The sequence below is a fragment of the Tiliqua scincoides genome, chromosome 5 (assembly GCF_035046505.1).
Source record: "Tiliqua scincoides isolate rTilSci1 chromosome 5, rTilSci1.hap2, whole genome shotgun sequence".
Taxonomy (NCBI): Eukaryota; Metazoa; Chordata; class Lepidosauria; order Squamata; family Scincidae; genus Tiliqua; species Tiliqua scincoides.
In genome coordinates this window covers 81,214,170-81,233,744 of record NC_089825.1, presented here as the reverse complement: position 1 = coordinate 81,233,744, position 19,575 = coordinate 81,214,170, and the positions used below count along the sequence as shown (strand labels likewise).

General features: G+C 43.8%; 2 protein-coding genes across 2 annotated transcripts in view; both read left to right on the top strand.

The window, feature by feature from the left end:
- The window catches only part of SLC25A39 (solute carrier family 25 member 39), a 441,295-nt gene that overhangs the window by 89,461 nt on the left and 332,259 nt on the right, over window positions 1-19,575 (top strand). The gene's annotated exons all lie outside the window — the stretch shown is intronic.
- Window positions 11,127-19,575, top strand: part of KANSL1 (KAT8 regulatory NSL complex subunit 1) — a 166,072-nt gene continuing 157,623 nt past the window's right edge. The window contains exon 1 of the mRNA XM_066626834.1: window positions 11,127-11,201. The gene's annotated coding sequence lies outside the window, so the exon portion shown is untranslated. The remainder of the gene's footprint in view (window positions 11,202-19,575) is intronic.

Sequence of the window (19,575 nt, the reverse complement as noted above, 5' to 3'; positions counted from 1 at the left end):
CCTCTGAGTAGCCATGCTCAGGATTGCATTATCCTATGGAAATTAACAACTCAATCCTATCTGGGCTGCTACCCTATAACACTGCCAAATGGCCACCATTGTATCCTATGGGGCCAGGGAAGCAGCCAGAGGTCTCCTCAGGGTAAGGGAACTTTGGTTCCCTAGCAGTTCCATGGGTCTACTTGAAGCTGTGCCAGCTAAATAGCTGACACAGAACCGAGACCTGTGATGGGCTCTGAGACCCAGGACGGGGGATAGAATTTGACAGCTATTGAGGCTCCCATCCCTGCCCACTCCCAGGCCTAAACCAGCCCAGTCTACCCTTCCCCTGCCCAGTTCTGCCCCTCTCCACCTTCCTGCTGTCCTCTTCCTCCCCAGGAACACTTTCCCGCTGTTTGGTGGGGAGCTTACCACTACTGGGTGCAGGAGGGCCACTGATGGGTGCTGCCTCTCAGCCAGCTCCTTTCCCCTCCCAGCCACTGCAATGTGCCTTACGGCATATTTGTGGAGGCAATTGCTGGGGCAGTGCGCAGGCTGCCGGCACTTCCCGTCATCAGGATTGTGCTGTTAGTATTGACTAACTTGTCTCATTTATTTCAATGGAGTTTAGTCATTACTGTTTTTGAATACAACCCATAGACTGAAGTTGCTGGATTGGAATGCTCATTTTCAAAATAGAGTTTTGAACATTTCTGAATGTCAAAATTGCTTTTTCTAGAAAGAGATTAAAAATATTTCTTTCACTGTCCTAGAGGGGGAAAATACCTTTGTGCACATAAGACTCAACCTTCTGTGCAGAAACAAGTATTGAATGCAAAGAATTTGGGGGGGGGGGCAGGAGGAGAGAGAAAGAGAGAGATTTCAGTCAGCCTAGGGCACTAACATGTTGCACTGGGCCATGGGGCAACTCATAGGGAAGGCCCCTTGGGTGTACTCTTGCGAAGCAACTTCCATGGCTGGGCTCTTCTCCCTACCACTATGACCAGTTGTTAATTCCTGACTGGCTGAGGGTGGCAAAATGGACGGTTCACAGTTCAGGATGTGGGGCTTGTTAGCAGGTTGAGGCTGGAAGTGAGTTAGGATGGGACAATTAGACAAAAGGTTAGACTGGAATAGAAAAGCAGGAACAACGGACTGTAACAGAAGGCTGGCACAGAAAGCAAGAACATGGGCACAAGGTTGGGAACTGGCTCTTGAAGACTTCTTGAAGTAGAGCTGTTAAAAAGTGCCTAGGAAAAGCTAAAGGCTTATGATAGCGAGCCCCTCCACTTATTGGATCTAGCTGGGTCCAAATCCAGGATCTCTTCCTGGATCATCTTCTTATCCATCCTGAGTAGGCACAAGGGAAATGAAGTCTCAGACAGCCCAGTGAGGTATACACTCTGATCCTTCTCCACTGCTGCTGCTGTTGGAGTGCTGGAGTTAATAAAGTGGGTCCAGGGATCCAGATTGGGCAGGGTGTTATAATCCTCAGACTTTGGGGCTACTTAGGAGGAATGTCTACAGGAGGAACAAGCTCCAGTAGTCCCCCAAGATCCAAGTCCCCCAAGCCAACCTGGACACCAAACAAGATCCTGCAGTGATAATGGATCTTGGGGGACTACTGGAGCTTGTTGTCCCATCCTAACTCACTTCCAGCCTCAACCTGCCAACAAGCCCCACATCCTGAACTGTGAACCGTCCATTTTGCCACCCTCAGCAAGTCAGGAATTAACAACTGGTCATAGTGGTAGGGAGAAGAGCCCAGCCATGGAAGTTGCTTCGCAAGAGTGCACCCAAGGGGCCTTCCGTATGGGTTGCCCCATGGCCCAGTGCAACATGTTAGTGCCCTAGGCTGACTGAAATCTCTCTTTCTCTCTCCTCCCTGCAGGTGAGTGATAGAGTGATCCTGTGATAATTCTAGTGATAGAGTGAGTGATAGAGTGATAGAGTGATCACTGCAGGATCTTGTTTGGTGTCCAGGTTGACTGTAAGAACCAACTTCTCCTCTTCAGAGGAGTACCCAAAGTCTAGATTTGGCTAGATTCTGACAGCAGACTCTTCCCCCAGCCTCCATGGCTGAGCTTCTCCTCATGGCCAGACACTTCTCCCAGCCATATTTTTCATTCTCCCCTCCAGTTCTATCTCCAGCTTACTGGATGGTTGCTGCCTGCCAGGCAGCCAGCCAGCCAAGGGATGAAGTGGATCGTCCACATTTATATTAAACATTTCCATCCAAAAAGTGCCCAACTGCTTAATAATATCCCAATTCTTTTGCAGACATTGACTAGACCTACTGTCAGCCAGATTTAATTTAGTAGATTCACACAGTCTGCCTGACTTTTGATTCCATTACCCAATTTTTGGGACTGTTCTGGGACAGAAATCAGAGATGCTCATAAATCCCGGGTTTTAGTATTGCTGTGATTGGGCAGAAGCAGGTCCCCTCTACTCAATCAAAGGTAGCAATAAAGACCAGAGTTCCTCTCTTTGATATTCAATGTGGGTTCAGAAGATCTCTCAAAACAATTAGATATTTTCTTATCTTGGCTACTGCAATGCCCACAATTCTACTCCTGGCAAGGTAGGAAAGGCATCCCTGGGCAAAGTTTTCTTACTGCATTTCTTGATTGCTCACTTAACCCATTTCTGCCCAGCCCACAAGTGTACACATTTGATCCCTGTTGCATATATGCAATGTTGGGCAGAAATGGCTTTAAGGTAAGTTCCACAGTGATCTTCATCCAGCCAGCACTGAAGTGTGTTAGTTATTTCTTCTGCTTCTTCAGTTTGACAGAAATCTTCAGCACAGCAATATCTAATACTGAAAGGGAAAAAAAAAGTTAAGGAATCTTTCTCTGTAACCATGTGTTGCTAGGTAGCTGTGCTGGACACACGATAAGAAACATGCATCCCAATTCACTGAATGCAATGCATATATCTATATGTGCAATATACACATATATGCTGTTCATGGATGCACTGTACTATACCAGGTGCTCATCCCACATCAGCCTGCATGGTGCAATGTACGTGGAATTGCCTTCCTTATGAAAGAGGAAAGTTCACATAGCACCCTCTGCCTCAGCTTTGTGATCAAGTGCTGTGTACATGCAGCAGCCATTGAACTGACTGGATCAGGATCATACAACCAAGGCATTCTAAGGGCCCAATCCTATCCAATTTTCCAGTGCCAGTGCTGCTGTGCCTATGGGATATGCACTGCTTCTTGAGTTGGGGAGGCAGTCTTGGAGGCCTCCTCAAGGTATGGGAACATTTCTTCTCTTACCTTGGGGCTGCTTTGCAGCTGCCCCGGTGCTGGAAAGTCAGATCAGATTGGGCCCTCAGTTGTTTCAGTTAAAACATTACGTACCTGGCCACTTAATAGGTAACATTTTTGTACCCCAATAGATGTCAAATTGCAAAATTCATGTATTTATTTTATTTTTTGCCTTAAGTACACCCATTAACGGCGCAATCCTAAGCAACTTTCCAGCACTGACCTAGCCGCAATGCAGCTCTAAGGTAAGGTAACAAACATGTCCTTACCTTGAGGAGGCCCCCTTGACTGCCTCCCCACTGCAGGATGCAGTGCATGCTACATTGGCACAGCTATGTCAGTGAAGGAAAGTTGGTTAGGATTGTGCCCAAAGAGGCTTACAGCTCTTTATACAGTATTATTTTGTAGCATAGAATTTGTTGATGACATCACAAATTCTATGATGACCTGGCCACCACTGTCAAGAAAATCCCTGTAAAAGAGCCATTGTTCATCCTCGGCGATTTCAATGCTAGAGTTGGTGCTGATAACAGTTCATGGCCCACTTGCTTAGGTCAGTTTGGCACTGGGAGGATGAACGAAAATGGCCAACGCCTGCTAGAGTTTTGCTGTCATCACGGTCTCTGTGTCAGCAACACATTCTTCAACACAAAGCCCCAACATAGAGTCTCTTGGAGACATCCAAGATCAAAGCACTGGCACCAGCTCGACCTGATCCTCACCAGACGCTCCAGCCTTCCCAGCATCAAGATCACACGCAGTTATCATGGTGCTGCCTGCGACACTGACCACTCCCTGGTGTGCAGCAGAGTGAAACTGCAAACAAAGCGACTGTACCACACGAAAAAGGAAGGAAGACCTCGCATTGATACCAGCAAGACCCGGGATCAGAGAAAAGTGGAGGAATTTGCACAAGCGCTTGAGGAATCTCTTCCAGGCCCGGCCGACGCAAACGCATCCAACAGATGGGAACATTTCAAGAATACCGTTTACAACACCGCCTTGTCCATATTCGGCAAGAAGACCAACAAGGCGGCAGACTGGTTTGAAGCCCACTCTGAGGAGTTGACACCAGTCATTGAGGAAAAGAGGAGAGCTCAAGCAGCATACAAGGCCTGTCCCAGTGAGCGCAACCTGCAGGTCCTCCGAACTGCTCGCAGCAAAGTCCAACAGACTGCCAGGAGATGTGCTAACGACTACTGGCTCCAGCTCTGTTCCGAGATACAGATAGCAGCTGACACGGGCAACATCAAGGGGATGTATGATGGTATCAAGCAGGCCCTAGGTCCAACACAGAAGAAAATTGCCCCTCTGAAGTCTGCCACAGGCGAGGTCATCCAGGATCGGGCGCAGCAGATGGAACGCTGGGTGCAGCACTACTCTGAGCTATATTCCAGAGAAAATGTAGTCACCGAAGAAGCACTGAACAACATTGAGTGCCTGCCTGTGCTGGAAGAGCTTGACAGTGAACCAACCCTAGAAGAACTTCACGTGGCCCTGGACTCCCTTGCCTTTGGCAAGGCACCTGGAAAAGACAGCATCCCTGCTGAAGTCCTAAAATGCTGCAAAGAGATCATCGTCACTGAGCTGCATGAAATCCTCTGTCTCTGCTGGAGAGAAGGTGGAGTACCTCAAGACATGAGGGATGCAAACATCATCACGCTGTACAAGAACAAAGGTGACAGGGGTGACTGCAACAACTACCGCGGCATCTCTCTCCTTAGCGTTGTAGGAAAGCTGTTTGCCCGAGTTGTACTAAAGAGGCTCCAGGTACTTGCAGAGAGCGTCTATCCAGAATCGCAGTGTGGATTCCGAGCCAACAGGTCCACCACTGATATGGTATTCTCCCTTAGACAACTGCAGGAGAAATGCAGGGAACAACGACAGCCACTCTTTATAGCCTTCATAGATCTCACAAAGGCTTTCGACCTGGTCAGCAGAGACGGCCTCTTCAAGATTCTCCCCAAGATTGGATGTCCACCCAGGCTCCTCAGCATCATCAGATCTTTCCACAAGGACATGAAGGGCACTGTTGTCTTCGATGGCTCCACATCAGACCCTTTTGACATCCGAAGCGGAGTGAAGCAGGGCTGTGTTCTTGCACCAACCTTGTTTGGGATTTTCTTCGCTGTCCTGCTGAAGCAGGCCTTTGGAACTGCAACAGAAGGCATCTATCTCCGGACCAGATCAGACGGAAAGCTCTTCAACCTCTCCAGACTGAGAGCAAAATCCAAAGTCCAGCTGAAATGTCTGCGTGACTTCCTCTTTGCCGACGATGCAGCTGTCACTACCCACTCTGCCAAAGATCTCCAGCAGCTCATGGATCGTTTTAGCAAGGCCTGCCAAGATTTTGGACTGACAATCAGCCTGAAGAAAACACAGGTCATGGTTCAGGATGTGGACTCACCTCCCTGCATTACAATCTCTGAGCATGAACTGGAGGTTGTCCATGACTTTGTGTACCTTGGCTCAACGATCTCCGACACACATTCTCTCGATACCGAGCTAAACAAGCGCATCGGTAAAGCAGCTACCACGTTTTCCAGACTCACAAAGAGAGTCTGGTCCAACAAGAAGCTGACGGAACATACCAAGATCCAGGTCTACAGAGCTTGCGTCCTGAGTACACTTCTGTACTGCAGCGAGTCATGGACTCTTCGCTCACAACAGGAGAGGAAACTGAGCGCTTTCCACATGCGCTGCCTCCGACGCATCCTCGGTATCACCTGGCAGGACAAAGTTCCAAACAACACAGTCCTGGAACGTGCTGGAATCCCTAGCATGTATTCACTGCTGAAACAGAGACGCCTGCGTTGGCTTGGTCATGTCGTGAGAATGGATGATGGCCGGATCCCAAAGGATCTCCTCTATGGAGAACTCGTGCAAGGAAAGCGCCCTACAGGTAGACCACAGCTGCGATACAAGGACATCTGCAAGAGGGATCTGAAGGCCTTAGGGATGGACCTCAACAAGTGGGAAACCCTGGCCTCTGAGCGGCCCGCTTGGAGGCAGGCTGTGCAGCATGGCCTTTCCCAGTTTGAAGAGACACTTTGCCAACAGTCTGAGGCTAAGAGGCAAAGAAGGAAGGCCCATAGCCAGGGAGACAGACCAGGGACAGACTGCACTTGCTCCCGGTGTGGAAGGGATTGTCACTCCCGGATTGGCCTTTTCAGCCACACTAGACGCTGTGCCAGAACCACCTTTCAGAGCGCGATACCATAGTCTTTCGAGACTGAAGGTTGCCAATACAATTTTGTAGCAATAATTTTAAACCAAACACTGGTTTAAAGAAAGGGGGGTGGGGGAAATCCAGAGCTTTTCTATGTTTCTTTTTGTTACACAACACTAGCAGGCTTGACAAAAACTAGAATCCTCGCTAGTGCACCAAAAAGATTTTGTGTTCTTGTTTTTGCTCCCTTCCTTCCCCTCCCACAAACCCCATTTTCTCCGCTTTCCCTACTTCTGGCCCTGCTTGAAGATAGCTATGGAACGTGCAACATTTTTCTGGTGGAGTTTTTGTTTCCGGGAGGCCGCGAAGCTGGAAACCACAACAACGTGGGGCTGCAGAAGAGCCCTGAGAGCATTTGGATGCTCCTACGGGGCAATACGCCTTCCTCTTTCCTGTCTCCACTCCTTTTCCCCTTCCTTGCCAGGGGGCATTTCCACCCCTTCCCTATTTGACAGAATAGTTGCTTAGCCTTAGCCTATTGGAATGCTTCCCCTCCACTGTTGCATTGATGGGGCTCTTTAGCAAAAGGCTCCGCAGCAGATGTTGCACTGAGGTCGACAGGGGTGGGAGGGAGAGAGAGGCGCTGGGAAGGCACCCCCACAATTTTATCCCCCCCATCTCCGGGAAACACAAGCAAAGGCAGGAATAAACCCGAGGTATCAGCATCAATCCCATCCTCCAGCCCCACCCCTTGCCTCTGACTGACATCCCCTTCTCCAACCGGGCTTGGGTAGGTCCTCCGTGGACCCAATGAGAGGGGGGAGGGCGGAAGACTTCCCGCCCCCACTTCAAGGCTGGTTGAGCTGTGCAGGTAGGTGTTGGGGGTATGGGAGCAGCTTCCCAAAGCTGGTGCAAATACGAGGAGGCAAGATCAGGAGGGGGTCCGTGAAGGGGTGAATGGGGGGAGGTAGGTGAAGATGCAAAGGGAAAGGGGTAGGGGCGTGACGTCGCTGCTGCATGCTACCGGGCGGAGAAGGAGGAGGACTAGCTGGGCAAAGGGACCCCCCTCTTATCGTATCCACGCACAGACATGCACGCTCCGCTCCTGCGATAGACCATAGGCCAAGTCGCTGGGAGCCCTGTTCTCGCAACTTTGAGCGAGTGGAAGGCAAATGGGGAGGGAGCGTGCAGCCAAGCCTTGCCCTTGCAACTGCTCCAACTGAGGCAGTCTGGGCAGGCCAGGGGCGGAGGGGGTAGGAGGAAAGGGGAGTTGCGCGGGGGGGGGGAGGGTGGCATGGTTATTATGATGCAACCCCTTTAAAAAAAAAGTGAGCTATGGAATAACGCGGGGGTAGGAACTTCTGAAGTTTTGCACGCTGAAATGCAAACAGCAAACAATAAGATCAGGCTCTGTTCGTCCATCCACGTAGAACGTTTCTGCAAATGGATGGTGATGATGGCTAGATCCAGCAGGCCAAATATCGGGAGCTGGACCACAGGTGGGGGGGTCGAGGGAACTAGGAGGCAAGGGGTCCCTACTGAGAGCTTTGCTCAAGTAGCACTGCTGTCCATGGCCACCCTTTCCTTGTGGGCTGCGTCAGGCTTAGTTGGAGCGAGGGCTCTGCCCCAGGGATCTTCCAGCCTCCACCCCACGCAGCTCAGTCCTGGAAAACGTGAAGTTCTAATGTAATAAGTGTCTTTGAGCTTATGCAGACTAAAATTTTATCACCCCCAAGCAAGCGCAGTCTTTCCCATACAGTTCCTGGGATTAGGGACGGGGCTTTGGGATCAGAGGGTGTGGCTTCCACAGGCAGATTTGAGCCCCAGCACCTCTCCTTTTAGAACTCAGTGTTGCTGGAGCATGTTGGGGAGTTGACTGTTTTACTGGGTTTCAGAAAGGGTTTCATGTATGGTCACCATAGGGAAAATTAAAGAAATACTTAGAAACTGTTATTGTTAATGAGAAAAAAGAGCCATCCATGATTTTCAGTGAAAATGGAAATGAGGGATTCAACATTATGTTCTGTGGTGTGGTTGAGTTTTTCTGTAATCTTACAACTTTTTAAAAATAAGGGAAGTCTGACCATTTTAATCATAAGTCCATCCCCAATGTTGTTACAGTGCTGTGTTATCTCTTAACCATGCAACAATCTTTGAGGTGTATGCATGTAGAGAAGAAGCATTGAAAAATGCTTAAAGGTGTGTAAAAAAATGTTTTTATTTTTTAAAAAAGATAACAGTTATTGTTCAATAAGTAAATACTAGCCATTTAAATTTACTAAATTTAAAAATGTTCACCTTTGCAAGACACTCTACTAAGAAACTAAGGTTGCAACCCTGTGCATGTCTACTCAGAAGTAAGTCCTACTGTGTTCTATGGTACTTACTCCCAGGAAACTGTGTAGGACTGCAGCCTAAGAGAACTAATTTCTATAAAAGAAACTATTATACAAGACAGAGTTACCAACTCTGACTGAAGCTATTCCTATTCCTCCCCCTCCCCATACCATATAAAGTTAGCAATTCCCAGAGGCCCTGTTAATATCTCCAAGATTGCTTTTAGTAGTCATTTGGAGACTGGTGCTGATTTTGGAGACTCCAGGCCAGTCCTGTAGGGTTGGTAACTCTGTGGACAATGGAGCAGTGGCCCCATGCCTACCCCTTTGCCACAGATCTGTTCCTGGCAGAAAGAAACTTTGTAACTACTAAGGTGAAGTCTGATTCAACCAGTTGCTTTGCCTTTTCAGAGTAATTAATCCCCTGGTGTTTTTCTATCAGATGCTAAGATTTTTGGTTACCTTTTAATTTTTTTAGGAACCAAAATGATCACACATATGTACATGCATGCAGATACGGAGTTTATCTCATAGAAGATAAACTTGTAAGAATGAATAATAGTGGTAGTTTGCAAGTAATCAGAGTACCTGCAGAAAGTATTTATCCCCTCTGAAGTATTACATATAAACTTGATGTGATTACATCACCTCTGTCTTATACATATAAACCATCTATTGAATCTCTTATTATAGCTACTGTCTAATACCTACAGGTAGCTGCCATCCATTAACCGAGCGATGAGTGGTTTTTCTTTGTGGGATGCTGATATTGTGGCCTGATGCTGGTCTATTTGTCTGTTACTGAACGTCTGTTTCTTCCCCTGTGTGCTTTCAGCCTCAAAAAAGGGGAAAAATAGACATAGCTACAAAATTTGACACAGGGATATAAATGTTATAAAATAAATATTAGGAATGTCAACCATTTAAAGGTGCTTTATAACCTTACTTGATGAACTTTCTAAGGGTCAAATCCTATCTAATTTTCTAGTGCATGTGCAGCTGTGCCAATGGGGCATGCACTACAGCCTGTGGTGGAGAAGCAATCACAGAGGACTCCTCAAGGTATGGGAACATTTGTTCCCTTACCTCGGGGCTACATTGTGGTTGCACCAGTGCATGAAAGTTGGATAGGATTGGGTCCTCAGTACAACTCAATATAGCCTAATCAATTAACTATTTTTAACAGTATTTACATACTGGAAAACTTCAGTGAAAAGGACAGTCTTTTCTTAATGATGGTAAATTAAATAAAAGCTACTGTCCATTGTGGTATTGGTGGTATATTGTGGTGCCATTTACAGGAAAGATGATATTTCACAATCATTTCTTTTATTAAATTGGGTATATGGAACATAGAACATTTGATTGTATGGGTTTTTTTAAAATAGTGCATTCCAGTCACTTCTCCCCAAAGCCAATATAAGCTGTGTTTGGATGTGGGTTTTTGCACACAAATCTGATGTATAAGTTGCATAGAACCCTATTGCTTTGAATGGAGGATTATTTCAGCAATGGGTAATACATATGTACTCTGTATCTTGCCACATAGGGATTCCCATGTGCTCTAAGCTGGCATTATAAATGCCAGACTGCAGCAGCATGTATACAACAGCTCATGCTGCTCCTGTGGTTTTCTGAAATTGTTGTCTCTGTGTCCCTGCTCCCATCCATTAAGAAAAAAGAATGAATTGTATCTTTCAGAAATAAATTATAAGCTTTAACAACAACAACCTCAAGCCTGGACACACACATACCCCCCCCCCCCCGGGACTCCAGTAATGTTATTCCAGTGTTCAAACTAAACTGCAGATGTGAGTGAAGTATCTGGTTTTCCACTCTTGTAGTGAGTAACAGTTGTCCCAAGGAGAACAGACCAGTGACAAATTGTAATTGTATCCTACCTTCCTACTTGTGAGCAAAATGCAAAGAGAGATGTGGGTGTGCAAACTGTCATGAAACTGTGATGCGTTTAGGGGTTGGAAATAGCAGAAGCTTCATGTTACTGGTCTTGTTTCAAACAGGTGGCATGGCTTTCTGGATAGCAAATAGCACTGGCTAGCTAGCAAGATGGGTGGCAGACAAGTTGAGGAAGGGATGGTAATCACCCTCTGAATTATTGCAAAACTAGGAGGAAATGTTATGCAAGGACTTTTGCAGGTATGGTATTCTCTGTGCATATCAATTCCTGTTCACCTTCACTAGTCTTGCCCTAGTTTTCCTTCCTCCCACCCAAATGACAGGTAGTTTTTGTAGTGTAAACTTCATTTAATTAGTTCCATTTACTTTCACTTACTTAGAGCTGTTTGTTACAGAAACCAGATTCTTCTGAGAGAGATTTGCATTGCTACCAATTTGGCTAGAACAGAAACTCTGCAGCTTCTCCAATTGCTTCTGAACTGTTCTTGACACTATGGATTTTGCCACAGTGTGTTACAAGGTAAGATTTTTATGTTTCTCCAGTTTTTCAGTAGTAAATTTGGTTTTAATCGTTTAATTTGAATCAGGACTTGGTCTCCAAATCGGTTGGGTTTCACTCACGGAAGTGGAATATCAATGTACTTGCCTTGGTATCTTCTGCTACAGAAGTGGCCATGCTCATATTCTTGCTAGTAATTTTTTCCAGTCACTACTAGACTTGTTTAACAAGAAGATTATAATGTAGTCTACTTTTTAGATAGAAACCAGTAGCTTTAAATACAAAATTTTTGTGGCCCCTCCATTTCAAGCAATATTACAAAACCAGATTAAATCTTCATATATTTTACAAAACAAGGGGTACTGAGTTAATGTAGAAAAATAAAACAAGTGAAGTACAAACAGCAGAGCTGATTACAAAAGCAAAATATGAAATACAGCTCTTGTTGAAATTATATACATTTCAAATGGAGTTCACCTTATGATGATTAAGAATACAGTATTTATATGTCGCTTTTCAGGCGCAAAAGGGCTCATAGTCTGACAAAAGAAACACCAGCAAACAGCCTCTAGAAAAGACAATACTGTGTGCTGGGGTGAATAGGAACAGTTGCTCCCCAAAGCTAATCATAAGAGGAGCACCACTTTAAAAAATGCCTCTTTACCCAATTAGTAGGGGGATGTTTGCCCCACAAATAAGATAATAAACTGCACCAGCTGACAAAGCAAGGCAGATGTTTGGAGTTGATTTCTAATATAAAGGCAGTACTCGCATATAGCAGTTTGATTGTACACAAAGCATATTCAACTGACTTTGCTTGAGCTAGTTCTTACTACTACTTGACAAAAGGGGCCCATCACCTTTAAACAAATATATTGATGATGATAAAGGTAATGTACCAATGCTGTTGGAAGGAAAAACATAATTTGACTTGTATCATGTATGTTAGTAGGACACGCATTGTTATATGTACCTGCTTGGTTAAATTAACACAGTAGCATTCACAAGCTGAATAGTCTAGAAAGTTTGTACTTGGGGTTCATGTTGTATCTTTAAACATGTTGTGTATAATTATTCTTTTATGCTGACTTGTCCTTTTTGTGTGTATGCTTTGGCAAAAGGTAGAAAGTACTGTAAGCAAATTGAAAGCTATTAACATGATTTGGTTTGATTCAGCTTGATCTGTAGCAAACCATCTTGCTCTGACCTGACAGTAGTCTTGATCTTCAGAACTGAGGGAACAGCAGAAAAATTAGTGTTGTGACTGCAGATAAATAGTATCTTCTGTTCTTAGGGCCAGTGTTATGCATGTATTGATCAATTGCCTGGATGTCAATTTTTCACACAGGTTCTTAAAGCAACTGATGACCATGTAGGAAGGTGTATTTAAAATTGTATCTCAAACTCACTGCATTTTTAAAAATCTGTAAACAGATATGGTCTGCTTAATTTTTCAATAAAGTTAAATAAATTTATTTATGAATAAATTTTTCAATAAAGGTCATGTGGATATAATCTTTTAAAAAACATTTTGCAGGAATGCCTCTTTAGTCATTGTTATCAAGAACCTATTTTTAAGTCTAAGACATTTCAAGAGCCAAACAGAGGAAGCTTGGTTTTTGTCTTTTAAAATCACAATTATCTCATTTAGTGAAAGAACTATTCCATGTCTGGAGTGCAAACCTGCTGTACCTTAAAACTGACTGCAGCAAGAGTTGTCTAAAACCTAAAATGAAATTGAAGAGCAAGTATTTATTTGCAAATTTACATACAGCACAGCCTTTCCCCAGGTAACAAAACCTGGCACTCAAAAGTGGCTTACAACACAAAACTATAATAAAATCTCAAAACAATAAATGTAAAACAAAACAAAAAAACCCCTTAAACAGCAGGAATAAGCATTAGAAAACAAAAATAGCAGCCATAAAAATATAAAATCCTCAAGTAATAAAAGCTCTCACATTCCCCTCCCATTGTCTCTCACCAGTCAAATCTCTCTCCCCCCCCCCCACCAAAAGCCATTCAAAATTTTTAAAAGTCTTCAAGCTCCATCAAAAAATGTCCAGGGAGGGGGCTGATCTTAGTTCACCTGGGAGGGTATTCCACATCTGGGGGGGGGGCCACTGAGATGGCCCATCTAACAGGCAAACTTGTCATTCCTCTCCTCAAGTTTGCTTCTGTTTTTTATTACTGTTTGCTCCCCTTTTTATTAATCTTGGAACTTTCTTCCCTCCCCCATTGTAATTTGTTATTGAATGAACTCCAATTAGGTGAAACTAAAAACAAAGAAAACAATACAGGCACAAAACTTCCCCTGGCCAACACATTTCCTAGTTGCAAACAACTATTGCCACAATCATTTGCTGCTTTAAAGCAATCCTGTGTGTGTGTTCTGAACTGTCTTGTATCTTACACAGGCTAATTCAAGTTTAGGAAAACCCCTACATTCCATCTTTAGACTTTACAAACCTTTTGGGGCTTCTGCAACATCCCCTCCGGCCCTTTTTATTTCTACTTGCTTTGATAAAGAATTCTGCATTAAGTGAAAGCTCACTGTTTCCTATTATGTTACTTTTTAGCTGGTCCTGTTAAAAGCCACTATCCTATTGTGGATTGTGTATTTTTTCATTTTGGACTTAATGTCTTACTCTCCCGGCTTTATTACTGACTCTTCTGTCTCTTCCCTCTCTTCTTTTACTTCCTGTTCCTCCTACAAGTGGACAAGTAGCGATCCACTAGGGATATGAAGGCCCACATTAGATTGCCTCTATTATGGAACTGCTGTTCCAGCTGAGGAATTTTGGTAAAGTTATGCCTGTTCATCAGCACTGGAGTTCACAGCATTACTTTTTTTTTAAACTGATGATAGCAGAAGTTACACTGATAAGGCTTTCCTCCCCAGCCCCCTTGGCAGGATTTCTGAAAATAGCCTTCCCTGTTTAGGTGAAATTTACAAGGGGTTTCTTCAAGAAGTACCACTTGCTCCCTCACCCAGGAAAGGATGCCAGTGAAGCTGTGTGTGTGTGTGGGGGGGGGGGGTATGTATATAATAATAAATAATAATAACAGGTATTTATATACCGCCTTTCTTGGTCTTTATTCAAGACTTTATTCAAGGCGGTTTACATAGGCAGGCTTTATCTAAATCCCTATATTTAAATAGGGATTTTTACAATTTCAAAGAAGGTTCTTTCTTTCAAGAACTACTACATTCAAGGTGTTTCATTCCGATCTGGCTTCACATTCTGGCCTCCATCCTCCCACGCTCCGAGCAGATGGAATAGCTTGGCTTCAGCTTGTCAGCTGCTCCAAGGTTGCACGGTGCCGGTGGCCTCGAACTGGCGACCTTGTGGATGTTATCTTCAGGCAGACGGAGGCTCTACCCTCTAGACCAGACCTCCTGCCCATATGTATATATATATATGAGTGAGGGTGTGTATCTCACACAAACCAAGCTAGCACAGAGACAGAAAGAAAATGAAGTGGAAATTTCACAATTAATTGTACACAAGGTAATATGATCCTGCTAGAATGATACCTGTAAGGGTGTTTGTGGATTGCATCTTAATCTAGTTACAAAGTAGTATGGGCCTGGATAGGCAAAGGAGGGCAGACAGCATCTCCTGCATTCACTGTTGATGAAGTTTAAAATAGAAAGAGCATAATCTGTAGCCTAGTGCAGGGGTGCCCAAACCCTGGCCCTGGGGCCACATGCTGCCCTTAAGGCCTCTCAATGCAGCCCTCAGGAAGCCCCCAGTCTCCAATGAGCCTCTGGCCCTCTGGAGATTTGTTGAAGCCCACACTGGCCCAATGCAACTGTTCTCAGCGTGAGGGCGACTGTTTGACCTCTCGCATGAGCTGTGGGATGAGGGCTTCCTCCACTGCTTGCTGTTTCAGGTCTGTGATGCAGTAGCGGCAACAAAGGAAAGGCCAGCCTTGTGTTGTGCAAGGCCTTTATAGGCCTTGAGCTATTTCAAGACCTTCATTCATTCATATAAGTTCATCTTTAATATATTCATTTATGTAAACCTATGTAAATTTCTTCAAATTTTAAATTTAAATTAATTCTTTTTTTCCTCAGCCCCCAACAGTGTCAGAGATGATTTGTCCCTCCTACCAAAAACTTTGGACACCCCTGGCCTAGTGCATTAACTGAAGTGGGATAAGATGTCTGAGTTGCAGTTACATAGTTTAAAAAAAGAGTGATTATGGCCTTACGTGACAAGCCTGAATAGAGAGGGTCCTGGGGACACAGAGGAGTCTGCTGTTAAATTTATTATAATATTTATATACTGCCTTTCTCATAGACTCAAGGTATTTTACATAGGCAGGTTGACCATAAACCCTATGTTTTGTTTTTTTAAATGGATGTTCTTACAAGTGTTATTCCATGAAAGAAACTCATAGAACTTCCATTTCTCCTGATTTTTCCTTTCATAATACAATATACTGGCATTCCTGGAGGGGAGCAAAACACTAAGTTTCTTCAGGCACTTAGCTGCTGGTGTAAAGCGGCCCCTCCTCCTTGCCTTCAGAGCCGGTTGTGACTTCCCCTGGCGATATGACGAGGAGGATGGGCCACTTTACACCAGTGGCCAGGCACTTGAAGAAACTTAGTGTTTTGCCCCCCTTCAGGAATGCCAGTGGTGCAATTGCCATCCTGGCTGCCAGCTATTGGCACTCTCCAAGCTTTTTCAGGCAGCTGCAAATCATGACTCAGACTAGTTCTCAAGATGTAATCTGTTTCTTGTTAGCTGACTCTGTTGTGGAGATGCACCAGCATCTTCAGTCTCCCATCCAAGACTGCTGATCCTGCCTAGCTTTTTCAGGCAAGGTGACATCCTCCAGATCACACCTCCTGCCCTTGCCATTTATTTTCTAGTTGCTTTCCTCCCCCCCCCCCCCCGTTAAAAACCATTTTCTATGGGTGCTGCATTATCCATGCTTTGGGGAAGGGGCTGTGGAAGTGTCTGATTCTTTTAATTAAAAAAAATTAATTACAGCATTTTTTCAGATACAAACCAAACTGAAGTACAAAATTAAATTATTCAGAATAAGGGGTAAGGTCCTTGATAATTCTTACAGTAGCAGTATACAAATGTCTATTACATATACTGTTAATACAGTATTCAAAAGACATAGATGTTCAGTAGACACTCCCTGATTTTATTAGTTGGTGGCCTTCTTCTTTGTATTGTATAAGAAAAAAACCCTGAAACTAATTTTTAGGCATTTTCCTTTTCAATCCTGATACCTTTTAGGATACAGAGGTTTTCAGTGGTTGAATTGTTTCTGAGCTACAGTTATCTTAAACGAACAGGAAGCATGTAGGGCTCCTTAAATTTAAGCAAGACGACATTTTGGGAGTACCCGTGTAGGTTTCTGTGGCTTTTGACCTGATGATGGCGATAGAGGCTGTGCAAGTGGCGGAGGCTCCATGAAGTCACATGGTTTTGAAAGGTGACTACATTCCCCAGCAGAGCTTGCAGTGACTGTATTGTTCCCCCTCCCCCTCACCAAGGCCTTTTTACTCTCAGAATAGTTCCTGCTATCATGACTTTCTAACAGCTGCATATTAGGAAAAGAAATAGGAGTTTGAACGGCAGCTGTGCCACCTTGTGGCTGCCGGAAGTTGTACAATCTGCACCCTTAAAATAGTGTTTTTGCATTGTTGTTGCTGTTAATCCCTCACATTAAGATTGCCTTAAGCTTAACAAATAAGCTTAAGGCAGTGGTCTCTTTATTGTTGGAAGTCCTATGGAAGACTGTACCAGCAAGGTGTCTGGTATATCATATATGTGTGCGTATGTGATATATTGTATAGACTCACAGAGTCCTATGACATCAACAAAAGTTGCTACAGTAAAGATTGATCACTATGTTGTATCTTTTCAGATAGTTTAATTTTTTACTCTGAATTCCTATGCACTTTTCCTTGGGAGTCAGCTTCACTGAATTAAATGGAGCTTCTTAGTAAACTTAGAATTGTGCTGTTAGTTTTTCAAAGAGTTATACTGACTGGCAAAGACAGGATGTGAGTAATCCCACATCCCCTGATGTATGTGGATCAGATATACACGTGCTACAATGAAAAATAGGTTTTACCAAGGGAATGAGAGATTTGTAGGATACAAGTGAGTGCATTGCCTCTTTGGGTCTGCTGGACTGAATAATTACCAAAACAATAATAATAATAATAAGAAGAAGAATAAGAATAATACAGGTATTTCTATACCGCCTTTCTTGGTCCTCAGATTTCTCCTTAGACTTTATTCAAGGCGGTTTACATAGGCAGGCAATTTAAATCCCTGTAGGGATTTTTACAATTTGAAAGAAGGTTTCTATCTTTCAAGAAACCACAACATTCAGATGTTTCTTTCTTGATCTGGTTGCACATTCTGGCCTCCATCCTCCCACGCTCAGAGCAGATGGAATAGCTTGGCTCAGCTTGTCAGCTGCTTCAAGGTCGCACAGTGCTGGTGGCCTCGAACTGGTGACCTTCGGATGTTATCTTCAGGCAAATGGAGGCTCAACCCTCTAGACCAGACCTCCTGCCCTAATGCCATAATATATTGCTAAACACCTAATGCTGCAATCCAAAGCACACATGCTATTAGGAAATAAAATGCATTGAATTTAGGCCTAATTCTTTCAAACATCAGATGAGGCTGAACCGCTTCAAAATGCATATGGGTTTCTCTAAAAAAATTCATTTTCTTAGATATTAGATGTCTGTGGGAGAGCTTCTAAGCTAACTTTCTCCCTAACATGCAAGTTTTTTCCTGCTTTTTTCTGCTTTGTAAGTGTGGGTGTGGCACTCCATTATGGTATATGTGCCCCCACTTCCAGTCTGTAACAATCTAGTGCAGGCACAGGTTTTCTTGCCATTGTGAGAACTAAGTTTCAGTGGTCACAATCTGACATAGAGTTAGGCTAGCTTTTACTGAGTGACAACTTTAGTTTAAGAAAATCATTGCTGATGAATAATGTGAGTTTTAATTAATTAAATTTGCATATGTTTGCCTTTGCCTATAGTTCAGAAAAAAGCATGCTTCCTTTATCTTTAGCATGCACTCTTGCATCACAGAAGGCTATATATTTTTACACATACACATGCTTAAACAGGCAGCATCTTACAACAGGCATTCCTTTGTTAGTGTGAGAAAATGGAATGTGTCTACTTCCAGTTTTTGTAAGCTTAGCACTAGTATTAGAAATATATATTTTTTTGTTAAGTTAAACTTTAAGAAGCTTGATTCCCAACTGTGGATACACTTTTTATTGATTAAAGGGTTTTATTTGGTTAATTAACCAACTAAGAACACAATCCTATGCCTGTCTATTCAGAAGTAAGTCCCATTAGAGTCAATGGGTCTTACTCCCAGGAAAGTATGGATAGGATTGGAGCCTAAGGCTGCAACTCTATACACATTTGCTTGAGTGTAAGTCCCATTAAGCTCAATAGTGCTTTCTTCTGAGTAGATATGCCTAGGCCTATGCTGGTAATGTTGTAGCCCTAGTGTAAGCCTGTTCAAATTAATGGACTTTAGTATACTTAACTCTTTGCAGCTGATGGGATTTCCAAGTAAACATGCATTGGACTGGGCTCTTTTTTTTTTTTAACCGATTGCATTTATATCCTGTCTTTTCTCCAAGGAATTCAGGACAATGTATATCAGGGATGTCAAACTCATTCCATACAGAGGGCCGAAGTTAGCATTCAGGGTGCTTGCTGAGGGCCGGAAGTGACATCATTAAGCAGAAAGTGACATCATTAAGTAGCTGATGGCCAGAAATCAACACTTTGTTCTCACAGAGAAACTCATTAGCTGCAAATGACAGAAGAGAAAAATATGCAAATCTTGATCATATTTCAAGATATGGGAAAGCTCAATTTTCATATGGGCTGCCTTTTCAGCAGTAACACCTCAGCACTGCTCAGCAGCAGAGAGCCTGAGGGCCAGATAAAAAGCTCCCGGGAGCCACATCCGGCCTCCTGGGCCTTATGTTTGACACCCTGGTGTATATGGTTCTCCTCCCCTTATTATAGCAATAGCCCTATGAGGTAGATTTGGCTAAAATACAGAATCAGTTGCTTGAGGTCATCTATTGAGCTTCATTGATGAGCAGAGATTTGAACCTTGATTTTCTGAGCCCTGTCTTGACATGTAATCAGTATCCACTTTGGCTCTTTCATTCAGATTTTATGAGCCTGCATTTTATTGTTTGACACAATTGCATTAAGCAAATCTGTGTGCATGTGTGTGTGTTTTGGTAACGCAAATAGTAACATTTTTTCTATTCAAGAATAGAACTTCAAGAATACAAGAAGTTTCAGTCCTCACTGTATGGTGGACAGCATTGTACCAGTCAGTTAAGTACAGCTGAAAGATAA